The sequence below is a fragment of the Polypterus senegalus genome, chromosome 14, assembly GCF_016835505.1.
Source record: "Polypterus senegalus isolate Bchr_013 chromosome 14, ASM1683550v1, whole genome shotgun sequence".
Lineage (NCBI taxonomy): Eukaryota > Metazoa > Chordata > Cladistia > Polypteriformes > Polypteridae > Polypterus > Polypterus senegalus.
The window spans coordinates 128,858,085-128,874,667 of record NC_053167.1 but is presented as its reverse complement, the minus strand read 5'-3'; the positions used below and the strand labels follow the sequence as shown (position 1 = coordinate 128,874,667).

Here is a 16,583-nt window from a genome sequence, read left to right as displayed (position 1 = left end):
GTGAGTAGTACTGTGGTCTCACAGTATTACAGATTTAGTTGCAATTCCAAGCTTTGTCACGGCCTGTGAGGAGTTTGTATGATCTTCCTGTTTCTGGGTTGTCTTTTTCTGTATATTTCTGTGTGTGTTATTAACCCCAGTATTATTGTGCAATTAGGGTGTAATTAAATGGTCTGTAATCCTATTCAAGGTTTATTCCCCTTGAATGACCTTAATTTTGTATTTCTAATAAAGGCCAACACTAGGTTTTGTTATATGTTGAAAGTTCATGAAGTGAATATAGAGGGCATGTTCTCACCTATAGAACCCTATGTATGGACCTTATTTTTAAATACCTCTGTATCATGACATGTGACACCGAAAGTAAAGAAAGCATAAAATGCTCAACACCACTTAGTCCTATTCAGGGTCATGAAGGGATTTAAGCCTATCCACACAGTATTGGGCACATGACAGGGTACAACCTCTGACATTGAACTAGTATAAAACCACTGTGTACATTCATGCACATACCACTCTCACTGTACTTAAAGCTTTTCTCAGTTTTCAGGGTTTTTTCTCTGCTACAGTCTTGTCTTGTGTACTATGGGTACAGTACACCTTCATTTTCTTTTAGGACAGAAGCTGAGAAGACATAACTCAAACAGTTATGGGAATCTGGAACAAACTACCTAATCATATACTTGAAGGAGAGCCCTTTTAAGAAGTATCTGGACTAGATACTGGGACAGCTTAGCTATTAGTTAAAACAAGTAAGCCTGATGGACTGAATGGTCTCGTCTTGTTTGTCAAATTTCTTATGTGTTCTTATACTTTCTATACTATTGTAAGATTAGCTTCTAATATGGAAAATTCAAGTGTTTTATATCTAAGTTTTATACTGAGCTCATTTAATGCTTTAAGTTATTTTTCATTGCTTGCAGACAGCTTGTGGGTGTAGCTGGAATTTTTTCAAACTTTTTTGCATATTGCTTATTTGCAAATGTGTTACTTTGGGTGATTTTAAATAGTTTTGCATTTCATCTGTCTTTTATATTACTTGTTAGTATGATGACTTAAAAATTTCAAATGACTTTATTTTATTTGTTCTTTTTGTTCCATACTGAATCAGATGGAACCTGTTAGCCTGTCATATAATACACAGCAAACGCTAATACGTCAACAGAAAAATTGGGTCATTTTATGTGTAGCTGATCCACAAAGAATGAAAAGCACCAGACTGGTTTAGGTTTCTATTTCAAGCAAAAACACACCTGCTTCTCTGGATAAGTATAAAATATCCAGGCCTGGAGCATTTTATGTGAGACTCTGCTATCTCAGGCATGAAACCTAATCTTCAATTTGCTCTGGAGGACAGAGTGGCCCACTGCCTCAGAATAGTGTGATCTGAAACCACAAGGTGGCAGATTCACCGCATGACCCTAAGCCCTGAGTAATAACTAACTTAAATCTGTATCTATGTGATTTTATATGGTACTACTTTACATGGTGATCACTGCCCCAAAACGTTTTGCAAGTAAGCAGCACTAAATGTGTTTCCAATAGACATACAGGAACCTACATTGCTTTGACTGGGCGTTCAATTTGTGTCATGGGCACCGAATCTGTAAACACTTTTGCACTTTTAAAGATCCTTTCATCCAAATGATCTTTAAAAGTACAATATAGCAAAATGCAACAAAATTAAATGTAGGAGACTTTTGCTTCTAAAATCTGCCAAGTTCAACCCTCCTAACAATGCTTGTCTCAGTCAATGCTATTGTAATATGAATAGCACTTTGAGGCTGAGATCATGATATGAACCTACGTATACTCACTTTCCACCAGCAGATATGTAGCAGATGACAACATTACACAGTTGACAGAGAACAGTTTTAGACATATGTGTCTCTGGAAGGATGTATTCATTCTAAGAAAGGCAATCATTATTTACCCAAAAAATAAAACATGAGTAAGGCCTTGATAAATAGAACTATTAAATAAGAAAAATAATGCATTTAGGTAGGGGACCAGGAGAGAAGAAAAGAAAAGTGTGCCTATTAAGGTATGCTGTATATTAAGGACAGTGTGTCAGTTAAGTAAACCAGGCAATTACTAACCATAAGCCCAAAAACTACTTATTACTGTTCAAAATAAATTATTTTTTGTAAATTATCTGAACATTTTCTAATCCATCTTTGATACTGATGACTTATCTTAAAATAGACAGACTATACACAAATTATGGCATATTCCAGTTGCTACATATAGACATTGAAAAAATTGTTGGTCTTTAAAAGGCTCATTGCCTGGATATCAGTTGTAAAACCTGATGAACATGTACTTATCATTCAGTGCATAATGTCCAGAAGATGTTTCAGTAATATTAAATAAATAATTATTTACATTTATATAGCAATTTCCTCAGTCATTTGACAGTTAAGCAAAGTCTGATTTTTGAAATAGATATTATATCCAGGCTGGTATGCTTATGGGATAACATGTTCATCATTCCAAATATCATCTTTGAACGTCTGTAGTAAGTTCAAAATGTAGTCACTGTTTTCTATGTAGATTTTTGAGGAGCGTGCAAGATTCTGAAAATTAATTTACTTTCTAACACATTGATTGAATTTAGGGTTATTTCCAAACTTCAGTGGTTGTGCACTTTTCTTGTAAATTGCATTCAGCAAGTAAGATAATTTATTAACACTACATAAAGTTCTATCTATCTATCTATCTATCTATCTATCTATCTATCTATCTATCTATCTATCTATCTATCTATCTATCTGTAAACTAGGTTGTGTTCTCCTCCAAGTACTGCACACAAAGAATTAACAAGAATGTTCCTTAAGCAGTTTCACTGTTTAATGCCCCAACTACACGTTAACAAGAATACCCCACTCCTCCAAATTGCCAATCATTTACCTGCAACTTATCTGTACATCATGTAGATATGGTTAAGAAGTTTAATTGTTTGTTCATCCAAACATTAGAATGGACAAAATGTGTAATCTATTTGACTTTGAGCACTGTAAGATTGCTGATACCAGACAAAGTGGTTACAGAGTCTCACAAACAGTAACCCTCGTGGGACTTACATGCATTGCAGTCTCTAGAGGTTAAAGAGAATGGGGCAATAAGTAAAACACAGCAAGTCAGCGTCAGTTCTTTCAATGAGAGAGATCAGTAACGAATGACTGGACTTACACAAGCTAACAGAAAGGCCACAAATAATGGCTTTTTATAACCTTGGTGAATGCATGCCTTGAAGTGTTTAGGCAGTTCTGGAGAGTCCGAGCAGGTATTACACAAATAAACTGAATAAAGTAGCTACTGAACAGTATATATTGTATGTTATAAGTGATCACATTTCTTCTTTTTCTTTGACATACTTATATGTTTCTTCCTTTTTGTCATATTATGACTGAGGAAATCTGTCCAGTGATGGAATTGCAACCTGTGTTTTTTTTGCCTTGCACTCTATCCTACCATGAAAGGCACTGGCTCTCTGTGACATAGAACTGAACAAAACTGGCCACATTAGTTTCCTATTATGGAATCATAAAGTTTACATTGACCTTCTTATTTTTTGAATAGGAGTAGAGGTGGGTAAAATGATTTCCTCTGGGATACAAAGTGAAACTGTGGTATGGTTTGAATTTCTGACCATGTGATTTTATACAACGATTTTCACAGTAATGCACTTTAAGGGTACAGTGAATTCTAAAATGGATGAACAAAGAAAGCTGGTGATGTCATGATGTCAGTCAATGAGTGTCACACAGGGACTCAAAGATGGGAACTGAACTGATAACTATGTGTGTTCCATGTCATATTTCATAGTAACCACCATATCAATACATTTCACACTTATAATATACTTGATTCCTCAATGTGACAATATGATGTTATTGAAAATTAACATTAAGTCACACAGTAAGTCAGATGAGGAGAGTGAATCAGCAGCTTCCTAAGGCACTAAGCTTCATTGCCTGCTAAATGTGAATGGCAAACATTGCTTGGAGCTAGCAAATATGATGCATACCTAATTAGTGGATATGGTGTAGTGTTTATACTGCTATGCAATAGGATGCAGTGGGCTAAGAAAAGCGCTGCACAAAGTAAAAATGAACTGACTGTATCACATAGTCTTTCAGAATCTCTATCACAATTTTCCTTCCTGCTATAGCTTTGCAAGGTTACTAAAATTCTGAATGAAGAAAACAGGTTAACTGTCCCATGTCCACCAACTGGGTGGGTACATTAGGGCAAGGGTTAGCCCACTAGGAACAACATGCAGCACAAAGAAATATAAAACCATACTCACTAAAAGTGATTGAATATGTCTTTGTTTTGCAGTATTGAGAACATCATAATCACATTTAAAAAAGCCCACAAGAATAAATTTAAAACAAGATAAGTAGTAGCCTGACACTGGCTTTAGCATTGACCTGTTTCAGGTAATGCCATCCCATCAGGGTTCAGTGATTTCAATTGTTTAAGAAATAAAGCCCCTGGGTACACTTGTGATCAATCACCAGCAAAACTTAGAAATGGGAGGAAAAAGAAAGGGTTCACATAAAATTTTAAAATATTACCATTGGTTTTATGGTTATGGTTATATATTACCATTATAATAGAAGGGACTGATCAAAGTCAGTCACATTACTTCATTCTACTCTGGTTTCAGATTATTATTATCCAAAATGCTATATGAAATGTCATTCAGTGCTTTCTGAACTGTAATAAGAAGTATTGTATTAAAGTCTTGAAACATTTGTTCGACTCAAAGCAAAAAAACTATTGAAGCAAACAGACGGTTATGAAATTTTAAATACTTACTCAACAGTCAACTTGGCAGTACTCATACATTATTCTCTCACCAACATCTTTTAACTTCTAAAAATCAAATCCACACAATTAAGTATAGGTGGTTATTTCCCCACTGCTATAGTAATGTGAAGGTGAAATACACTGCTAAATTTGGATATCTCCAGCAGACACTGCTAGTCCAAGTTTACATCAAAAGGAAAATACAGGCTTTACTTTACTAGCTTCCTAAAGGTGATGACGCACAGTCAGTTCAATATAATTCAAGTATGGAAAGGCAAACATATCTGTGTCAGAGTAATCTGAACATTGAAAATGTCCACTACTGCCTTAGGCAAGTGCATGCACTCGTGATGCTCTAGTGTCTCTGGCTACAGTATTGTATACCCAATACTTTGTTATACATCTTCTTTATTTGTCTCAAAATGATTTTGTTTAAAAAATCAGTGACAAACTAATATATAACACAATAAAACTGATCCATCAGAAGAACTGAAAGGGATCAACATAGAAAAAAAATCTTTATATGAAATATGCTAAACATCAACATTCTTTAAGTCTGGCCCTGCACATCCATCACATGATGAGTTGGTTAGCCAGTACAGTGGCTCCTCAGTGAACACCGCCCCTGGATAACCCTGCTCTTGAACAATGAATCCATTTTTTATGTAAACCACCATCAGAGACGATTTTTTTGTTAATTATTTGTCTGGATCAGCTACCTCCCCAGTTTCCTAAGGATAATACTACCAACAACACAAGGCTCCTAAGAAAATATCAATATGGATTCTGAGACACATAATCCCCTTCACTATGACATGGTTAGCATCCTAAAACGTGAAGGAAGCATCTGGTGAGTTTGGCTTTACTCAGTTTCTATGGCTGTAGTTAAACATTTTTAGAACCTCTGCAGCAGTGGGGCTGCAAGGTAGTTGAAATCTTCTTATGAATGCTGAAAGAAATCTTTATTATATGAGGGAAGCCGAATGGAAGGTGATGATTTACCTTTGGATTGCTTTTTACTTTTTTGTGGCAATCATTTTCATGTTTGAATGTTGGCTCTCTAGGCCATACCAGTCCATTTTGCCTAATGCATCATCTGTTGTTGCATGGTACACCTCTGAGCCTGTTTAGTTAATCAAATTTAGTAATTTTATTTTAACCTTTGTGTTCTCCCTGAGTCTGAAACACTGATGTCTTTTTTGCTCCATGATTACTTATGCTCCAAAGCCTGTATTGACTACTAGCAAGGATACTAGCAACAACACACATTGTGGAAACAATCGGCACAGTCTGGGGTTGTGTTTCAAAATGAAACAGTGAAAATGGGGAATCTGTGCAAAATCTGGTGGAGAGATGGTCAACAGTGTGGGTTTGCATACTGCACAATCACATGCAGGGTCACCAATTCAATTCTGAAACTAATCATGGCCTAATATTTTCCTCTGCACAAATGGGGAACATGTGCAGTTCTATTTTCACCACTTGATTTTTTATGTTGATTGTAGAGATTTACCTTTGTCAGATGTCAAATATTGATGCCAAAGCTGTCTCAACTCCACAGTCTAATTCTCTCTAAGGATGCAGAAGCACACGAGTATGAAACTAGCAGCAGTAATCTGAGAACTTACTAGTGGCAGGACACTGTTTCAGATATGTAAACTCAGACAAAGTTGCTGAGTGATTCAGTACAGTATGTTCTCAGGGGTTATAATAATGACAAAATGCTTTCAAGTGTGTGGATAACTTTTCACGGTATAGCTTTTTCCTGCATCTATAGGGTCTCCAGAAGTGTTCCTTCTGAAAGCCGTTTGTAAGATGATAGCAACTTGCAACTGATGGTACATACCAGTGATTTTTGGCATATCATACCTGTCAACATTTGTCCTACGATTCTCACCATAGTAAAACTAAATTCAGTCTGCTGTAAAATCCCATAAAGATGCATTCCTATAAGCAAGTAAACAATTTGATGTATATCATCATGTCCTGGTTACTACAAATTTGGATAAATCTAATCCATCATCCCCTGGTTCATACATGTGTAGGCCACTTGATGAGTTTTCTTGGGAAAGTTCACCAGCTTTGCATGGCAATAAAGGATTTTTAGGATACACACACACCCAGTTACCTTTGAACCTAAAATGAGCATTTTTTGTGCTATATTTTAATGTTGTATGAGAGGCAGTGAAGTTATCTTCAGTGTTTAAAATGACTAAACTTAGAGCTTTAATTGCCATGTCTTAATTCATGATGTCAAATTAGGGTCAAAGGGCCCTTAGTATTGCTGTAAGGATTTTTATCTATGTTTTATGCTTACTGAATATAATTTATAAAAAAAAATGTTCTTTTAGGAAATTGTCTGGCACAGCAACATGGACTGTGCAATAACTGTGTGCTTAAACATAAACTACATTTACTGACTTTTGAATTTTTTAAACTGAAGTAATTTATTGTTACTTATTACAGAGTATGTCTTACCTTCACCCACTATAAACAGTTTACAAACACTCAGACCAAAGGCAGTCATTATTCTATTACAACAACTTTTTGTAATCCTGCTGCGCTGCAGAATCTGTGCCAAGAAATACGTCTTAGATGTCAGCAGTTTATTATACCCAGTACCTAACACTTCTGGCACAAGTGCATGGGGAGCTTCAGGATCGATTGTTTGCGGGGGCAGTTTAATCTGTCATGGTTCTCTTGCTTTGAAAAATCTCCCCTGATTACTGCCTTTGCTGAAAAGATCCATTTGGTTGCTCCAATCTTTTTCAACACATATATCTCCCATAGCTTATTTCTGGCTTCCTGAAATTACTTAAGGATGCAGAGCAACATGACTTAGGATCTTAGACCTCCATGGACTGAACATTTTTTGACTAATGCTAATGTAAGAGACTTTTTTTTTTTATAAAATTCAGTTATTTTGCATCTGAATGGACTGTTTATCAAATACCTGCTTCTGGGAAGTGCTTATTAGAATCTTACTATCATGCAGTGTTTTTCCACAGAAATCAGGTCTTGCAGTAAGAAAAACAGGATTTGTCAATAATCATAAAAGTAAACATGTAATATTTTGGTGGAGGGTCACCAGTGATGTTGGAGAGGATGTCAGAGAGCACATGACCAAGGTTGTTAAGCACAGGAACCACTATCATGATAACTAGGTTGCTATCCAATTTTTCATTTACAGATTTAATTTTCTGTTACCGCTAAGAAACTCAAACACTGTTATGTCTTCTCTTGTCATTTCAGTAAGGCACAGTTTATAGTTTAATACACAGCTTTAAAATTTAGAGAAAAATTGGTGTCATGAAAATCTAAAAAAATTCAAACCAGTTTAAGCCAATCCCAGCAGCATAAGGAACAAGGCAGGAACAAGTCACGGACAGAGTGCCATTCCATCACAAGGCTGATTCACCCATGAATGGGGCATTAACTTTTGTTCTTGAGATAATATTGTTATACTTTGCCACAAAAATACCAAAAAGGTGAGGGAAACCATTGAGGAAACCCCTCAGCACTAAAACAATTTATAATTACAAAATAAATAAAGAAATACCATTTATGTCAAACAGAACATCCAAAAAGTGGGAAGGGATTCAATTACCATAAAAGGAAAAAGAAGGTCACACAAACTGCTTGTAGCCTCTACAGTCCCACATTGTCATTTATAGGATGTCTCCTGCTAATGCAAGTGAGGCTCTATTGCACATTTGGAGGTTTTTTTTTGTGTGTGTGTGTTATTTAGGGCTGCCATTTGTTATCTTAGTGACGCCCATTGACCTCTTTCTAGCCAATTACTCCTTTATAATTTCGTTGAACAACACTAGCTTAAAGACAGACACAGTGTTATTAAAAGACTTACTGTCTAGAGCAAGATTTTTTCAATTCTCCAAAATTTAAATTACAGATTTGTACTTTGCTAAGCCAAGAGCAGCCAGCTTATTATATACAAAACAATGACCTTCTGTTTAGGTCAGGAATTAGCAAGTGCAGGTATACATTGCTCGCAAAATTTGGGACCAGTCCGTTGTCTGCTGCTTCCAGTGTCCAATTCGTCCCTGTTTATGACTTTGTCACATATGTAACATAAGGTCCTTACTACATTATTTCTCACAAGCCTGAAGTGGTCTGGAGTAAGTGCAACCTTTACTGCAACTTTTATAATGCGGAGCGTATATTAGTGGCGCCTCCATTTAGTGAGTAAGCTTGAATTAATAACATTTCATGCAATATATATGTTATAAAACAAACAATATGCAAAACTTCAAATGAAAATACTTATCATTAATGATTACAACAATTTACTGATTGGAAAACAAAATTCAACATTAGCATTATTGAAACTTTAGCAATCACACTCATGAAGTAACTGCCCACTAGTTAACTCTACCCAATTAAAAACTAAATTTGAATCAGCTGATTGAAAACAGCAAGGCTTCATTATAGTCTGCCCTGCTCAATATACATATATTACATACATGTATTTTGACCGTTCTCTTCAGAGTCAAAGAATCATAATAAAGAACCTAAACAAATATCCAAGGAGCTGCAGGCTTTTCTTGCCTAAACAAAGTGAGAATTCATGACTGCACAATGACTCTGAGCAAAAATTGTTTTATTGGAGAATTTCAAAGCACAAATAACTGTTAACCAAGAAGAAGAAGAAAAAAAATTCCATCTGTTCCAGGATGACCACAAGCCTTTTGGGTATAAAGGTTCAATGGTATACCACTTAAAAAGATTATTCAATTAACTATGTAAAAATGGTTGCAACAAATTTTCATTTTATGGCACATAAAAAAGCATGTTAAAAAAAATTACCTTACTCTCAAGAAAACATTCAGAATATTATGAGTAGTTACTGTACATATTCAGCTCTCTATATGGACCCTGTTGGACCTTCCTCTGTTAATTTCCCATATAACCCTGGATAACCCTTTCCATTGAGGCAGCCTTTTATAACTCACACTGCCAGCTACTTGAAGTACATAAATAGATGAAAATAAAAGATAATAAAGCATGCCTGAATTTTATGCATTAAATAATTGTGTTACATAACAGTGCCCTAAATTAACAGCAACTTGTAATTTTCATTAGTTGCTACAGACCTTTTTTCTTCAAACTATTTAGGTACCACATGGCCCTGTTCTGTAATATAATTAGCAAACCTCTGAGTGCTATGACCATACCATAGGCTTTACTGGTACTTGTCTATCTACGTATACACCTTACATACTTAGAAGACTAATGTGGTGATCATTTTCATGTCGTCACAGTAGTCAGATTACTAAATGAGTTTACTCTAAGCCTATTGGTTTTCAGTATGGAAAAATGATTTGATATCTGAATCTTTCTTATTCAACCCTGTTACCTGATGTCCCACATATTGGCTTGCAGTGGGGAAAGGACTATGGCAGCTCCAAATTCTTTCAGTTATGCGTCACAAATACACACACTCACACCAACAGCAAAAATTCAGATCCAACTGTCACAGCAGAAAGAGGCCCACAACAATGAAAATATAAACAAATTCTAGACAAATTGTGGAATAACCCAAGTATAGAAAAAGATCAAAAATAATGTAAAACCCTGACTACAGAAGTGTTATAATTGGGATGTCACCCAGGCAAAAGATTGAAAAAACTGAGCTCACCTGAAGAAGTACAAGGGGCACTTTGAGGAAATCTTAAACTCAGAAGCTAAGTTTTTCTTAATGGCAGAAACAAAAGCTTCAGCTGGACCCATTTTTGTAGCTGGGGGTGGAAGGGGAGAATGATAGCTCTGAAATGGCAGTCATGGGTGGTTTTTAAGAGTGTCAGTTCAGGTTAGCAAAACATTAAATTGATGCCAGTGTATTGTGCATAGCATTGTTCCAGTGTACAGAGAATGGACATCCTCCCTGAAAGCTGAACCTCAGATTGCAAACTTCTTCTTGGACTCAGTGGGCTAGCCCTTTTTCATTACAGAGGTAATGAAGTAATTGTGGGAATTTGTAAATTCTGTATGCTTGTGCTTTGTAGAGATAGAGATGACCTTGCACCTCAAAGTATCTTACCTTGGCCAAACTAATCTGAATCTACTCAGCCTACATTAATCCCCTTGACATAATAAGATATATTAGCAGAACATTGATTTAAGTGAGGCAATATTTATTGATTTGTGAAACACTAATAACAATGTAACAACCCCTGAAATGTGCACACCCTTTAATGTAATAGAACTTTATTTTTCACCAACACATTGCAAACAACACCAAAAAACAACAAATAATATCCAGAAATAAAACCAATTATGATTATTTAGGCAATGCCCCATCAGTAAAAAAATTGTTATCTCTTACAGGGAAGAATAAATTTGGTACCATTAAAATAACAAGTTTTTGAGGAAAGGTGCATTTCTTCAAAGAACAACCAGACTAGCCAGGTCCAGGCTCAGCTTTGTCATATTTTTACCATTGTATATCTAATGATATAATACATAGATTGAAATCACTGAAATAAATTGTGGATTCTGTCCATATGCTTCTTAAACTAATGGATGGCTAATGTATTTATATTTAGCAGGCTGCCTGGTGAAGATCTATTGTTTGCTTTGCTGTGTAGATGAAAGAAGAAAAATGATCTCATCTCACTGCCATTAACAGAATGGTGACAGCCTAATGCTGGAAAATGTATTTGAGCATAACTAAGGAGTAACATCTGGTTTAATTGGAGGAAAGCATTTTTTCATTTACATTAAATCCATTTTCGCAGAAGGATGATGCTTAGTAGTAAGTTAAAATAAGAGATTTGACTTATCAGTCAGTAAATGGCCAATACAAAATTGCTTGATTGAGATTTGAGAGGAGATGCTTGATATTCATAAAAAAGAATTATGCTTCTCACCAGATTGACATTGTGTTGTCTTTTGCCTGAGTTAGACTGTGTTCAGAAATCACATAACAGTGAGTTAGATAATATTTCTGGAGAAGTGGAGCCCATTAGGTACACTTCAGTAGTTAGTATGGCAAATGAAATGGAGAGGAAAATTCAATATAAGTCAAGAAAGAGGGATAAGGGAGGACCCTGAGTCTTTGCATTACAAAGCTATACAGGTTTCCACTATGTTCTAACATCAAATCCCCTTCTTCAATACACATTTAAGAATTATTGCAGAAAATACACTTTAATAAACTAACTATCAAATTATATGCTAATAGCCCATAAAACAGCACTTATGTGGCACAGTGCCTTCATCAGAATAGAAATAAGCACATAAAACTATGATCAAGTATGTAACTTCATAAAGCTTCATATCAAAAACTGCAGTGATCTATCTATCTATCTATCTATCTATCTATCTATCTATCTATCTATCTATCTATCTATCTATCTATCTGATACAGTGTTTTTCATATTTATGCATAGTGTTCTGCATTATTATACATTTTCAAAGTTAAATAAACCAGATCTTTTCATATGTTTTAGTCCTACACAGACAACAGTCAGAAAGGAAAATATCTGTAAATTGCAAAGCTTTTTAATTTGTTTGGCATACAAAGTATTCAAACATTACAGTCTACAGATATTAAAAATGACTAAATGTCAGTCAGTCAGTCATTTCCCAACCCGCTATATCCTAACACAGGGTCACGGAGGTCTGCTGGAGCCAATCCCAGCCAATACAGGGTGCAAGGCAGGAACAAATCCCGGGCAGGGTGCCAATCCACTGCAGGGCACACACACACAGCACACACTAGGGACAATTTAGGATCGCCAAAGCACTTAACCTGCATGTCTTTGGACTGTGGGAGGAAACCGGAGCACCCAGAGGAAACCCAAGCAGACACGGAGAGAACATGCAAACTCTACGTTGGAAGAACCCGGGAAGCAAATCCAGGCCTCCTTACTGCGAGGCAGCAGCACTACCACTGCGCTACCATGCCACCTATGACTAAGTGTATTAAAACAAATTAGAACCAAAGTTGTAGTTAACAGTAAACTGGCCTTGTTTTAGAATGTATTGGCGTGTGCAATATGACATATGCCAGTCCACTGTCAAATCCTGCCATGTACCCAATGTTGCCAGTAAAAAAAACATTGAGCAGAAAACTTGCTAAATTCCTTGTTCATATGTCCAATAAAAAAAAAAACTTTGTTAATGAAACCATGGAGGAAACCATTGCTTTCCAAGAAATGTTTCTGTACTTCCCAGGTTTGAAGAAGACCACCTGGATATTCATTAACACTTCTGGAGCAATGCTTTGTGGATGGATGAACCCTTACATAAGTTGAACTCTTCCATCACTATGTTTTGGGGAGAAAGCACTGCACACCAACCCTAAAACATCATCCCAGCTATGAAGCATGGTGATGGAAGCATCATGATGTTGTGCTGCTTTACCACCTCATTGCCTGAACAGCTCACTGTCACAGAGGGAACAATTAATGCAAAGCTGTATCAAAACAACTTACAGGAGAATGACCGCATAGCATTTTGCCACACCAAGTTTGATAGAATTTAGATGACGCAACAAGAAAGTCATCCAAAAGAAAGGAATAAATCAACTACAGAACGGTTTAAACAGGAGAAAATCCAGGTTCTGAAATGTACAGATGTCTACCCAATTGAGTGCATGACCTAAAGAGGGCTGTCCTTGTAAAAAATTCCAGAAATAGAGTTGGTCTCATCCGTTACGGGAGATGGACGTCTGAAGCGGAGCTCCGTTAGCAGCGGCTTATTTTTTCTCTTAATCCCCAAATGCCGCTGCTGGGGGGCTTGTTTTGTTTTGGACGTATTCTATCTCTAGGTACGTCAGAGGACTAGGACTTTGTGAAGTGGGGTCCAGCCTCACGTGGGGCAGCAAAATGGGGGCGTGGGGGGATAAGGGGGGGAGAGAAAGAGAGCATTCTATATCTAAACTATTATTTTAATCCTTATAATAATAACTACCAACGTAACAATAGGCTGCACGGCAATAACTTGAGGGAAAATAGGAAATTAAGGTTAAAGCTGTCTCACTTCCAGTTAAGACTACAAAATGACATCAAAAATACAGAAATTCAATGTCTCCATGATGGGACAGTTAACTTTGTGAGCTGGAATGTTAAAGGCCTGAATCACTAATTAAAGAGAAAGAAAGTACTCTCTCACCTAACAGCTTTAAACACTAAAATAGTATTTTCACAGGAGAACCACTTACTAAGCAAGGATCAGTTCTGGCTACAAAAAGACTGGACTGGCCAAACGTTCCATTCCAGCTTTACAAAGAAAACTAGAGGTGTGGGAATTCTCATACATAGAACAGTCTCATTTGTGGTATCAGATGTAGTATCTGAACCTGAAGGGAGATATGTGATTGTCATGGGCAATTTATTTAACTGTAAAGTGATTTTGATAAATGTTTATGCACCCAATGTTGATGATAGGGAATTCATGCAAAATGTATTTGCATCCATTCCCAATGTGAACACTCATAAAATTATATTATAATTATATTATTAAATATATCGAAACAAATCAGTTTCTTCCCAGAGACAAATGCATCCTCTGAGGTCTCTGCAGGAATACTCTGGGAAACTCTAAAGGCCTTCTTAAGAGGACAGATTATTCCATACCTTTCCCACAGAAATAAATTAAAAACCAATAAGGTATCAGAGCTAACCCGCGAAATTACTAGAATAGGTGAAGAACATTCCAGGTGTCCAAGTGAGGCTCTTCATAGGAAATGGCAGGCTCTGCATTCAGAGCTCAACCTCTTAACAACCAGAGAAACTGAACAACTCATTTTTAAATCAAGACATCATTACTATGGACACGAAGAGAAAGCTAATAAGCTCATAGCTCAACAAATCCACAAGCAAGAAGTTCGCAATGCAATCCCAGCAATCAACAACACAAACGGGGATATAATCATTGACCATAAAAATATAATGCACACATTCAGAGACTACTATAAATCCATATATTCTACTGAGTTTATAGAAGATAACACACAATCTAATGCATTTCTAGATACATTAGAGATACCACAAATAGATACTTTTAGTGCAGAGGAACTGGATAAACCTTTGGCGCTGTCAGAATTACTAAATGCTATAAAGTCACTTCAAAGCAGGAAAGCAGCAGGCCCTGATGGCTACCCTGTAGAATTTTATAAGAAATTCTCCACTCAGCTAGCTCCCCTCTTATTAACAACATTTACAGAAGCTAGAGACAATCAAATTCTACCTCAAACTTTTCGCCAAGCATTAATCACCGTCATTCCTAAACAAGATAAGGACTTATTATAATGTGCATCATACAGACCTATTTCACTTCTGAATAATGATGTTAAGATACTCTCCAAAGTCCTAGCTAGAAGGATGGAGAAAGTGCTGCCTTCTGTAATATTACAAGATCAAACTGAATTTATTAAAGGCCGACACTTAGCTTCCAATCTTCGACTCCAGTTTAATGTAATATATTCACCAGCAAAGTCAAACACCCCAGAGATATTATTATCGTTGGATGCAGAAAAAGCATTTGCCATGATTGAATGGAACTATCTTTTCATTACATTAGAGAAATTTGGGTTTGGCCCAAACATTTGTGGATGGATCAAACTACTGTACCAATCCAGAAGCTTCAGTTTGTATTAACATTTGTTCAGACTACTTTAAACTAGAATGTGATACCAGACAAGGATGCCCCTTGTCACCACTGCTATTTGCAATCGCCATTGAACCACTGGCAGTTCACTGTCGAAATGCTTATCAGATAAAGGGGATTATCAGAGAAGGACTTGAACAGAAAATTTCTCTATATGCAGATGATATGGTTTTGTATATATCAGACCCACAAAATACTGTGTCTGCAGTCTTAACAGCAGTTACAGAATTTCAAAAGATCTCTGGTCTCAGAATTAATTTGAATAAAAGTGTGCTCTTTCCAGTGAATTCTCAAGCGTACAATATCAGATTGGACACCTTCCCTTTTTATCATTGCAGATCAGTTTAAATACTGAGGGGTAAATATCACAAGTAAATATAAAGATCTTTATCAACAAAATTCCGCCATCTGTATTGAAAAAATTAAGCAAGACTTGCATAGATGGTGAACCCTTCATCTCACTCTAGCTGGAAGAATTAACATTGTTAAGATGAATATCCTTCCTAAGCTTCTCTTTTTATTTCATAACATTCCAATATACATCAATAAATCATTTTTAAGCAATTAGATTCAACCATAACCTCATTCATTTGGAACTCAAAACATCCAGATATCCAAAGAGCAACCCTACAAAGACCAAAGGCAGAAGGTGGCATGGCTCTACCTAACTTTCAGTTTTATTACTGGGCAGCAAACATACCCTGGACACAAATAGGTGAACATACACAGGCTTGGTCCGCAGTAGAAATAAAATCCTACAGTACTTCTTTATATTCCCTGCTTTGTGCCCCAATAAATGCAAGTTATCGCCAATATACCCAATTGTGCTTCACTCACAAGAATTTTAAGATGGAGAATCTTTTATCTGTGGCACCTCTGCATGATAACCACCTTTTTCAAACCCTCGCAAACATATGCAGTTTTTAATAAGTGGAAAACATTTGGAATTAAATTGCTTAGAGATCTTAATCTAGACAACATCTTTGCATCCTATGAACAATTAAATTCCAAATTTAACTTTCCAGCAACACATTTCTTCCACTCTCTTCAAATTAGAAACTTTGTCAATCAGAACCTGCCCGATTTCCCTCATCTCGCACCTTCCTCTATGCTGGAAAAAATATTGCTCAGTT

At 36.3% G+C, this 16,583-nt stretch overlaps 1 protein-coding gene across 1 annotated transcript in view; it reads left to right on the top strand.

The window, feature by feature from the left end:
* The window catches only part of lepr (leptin receptor), a 275,136-nt gene that overhangs the window by 652 nt on the left and 257,901 nt on the right, over positions 1-16,583 (top strand). The gene's annotated exons all lie outside the window — the stretch shown is intronic.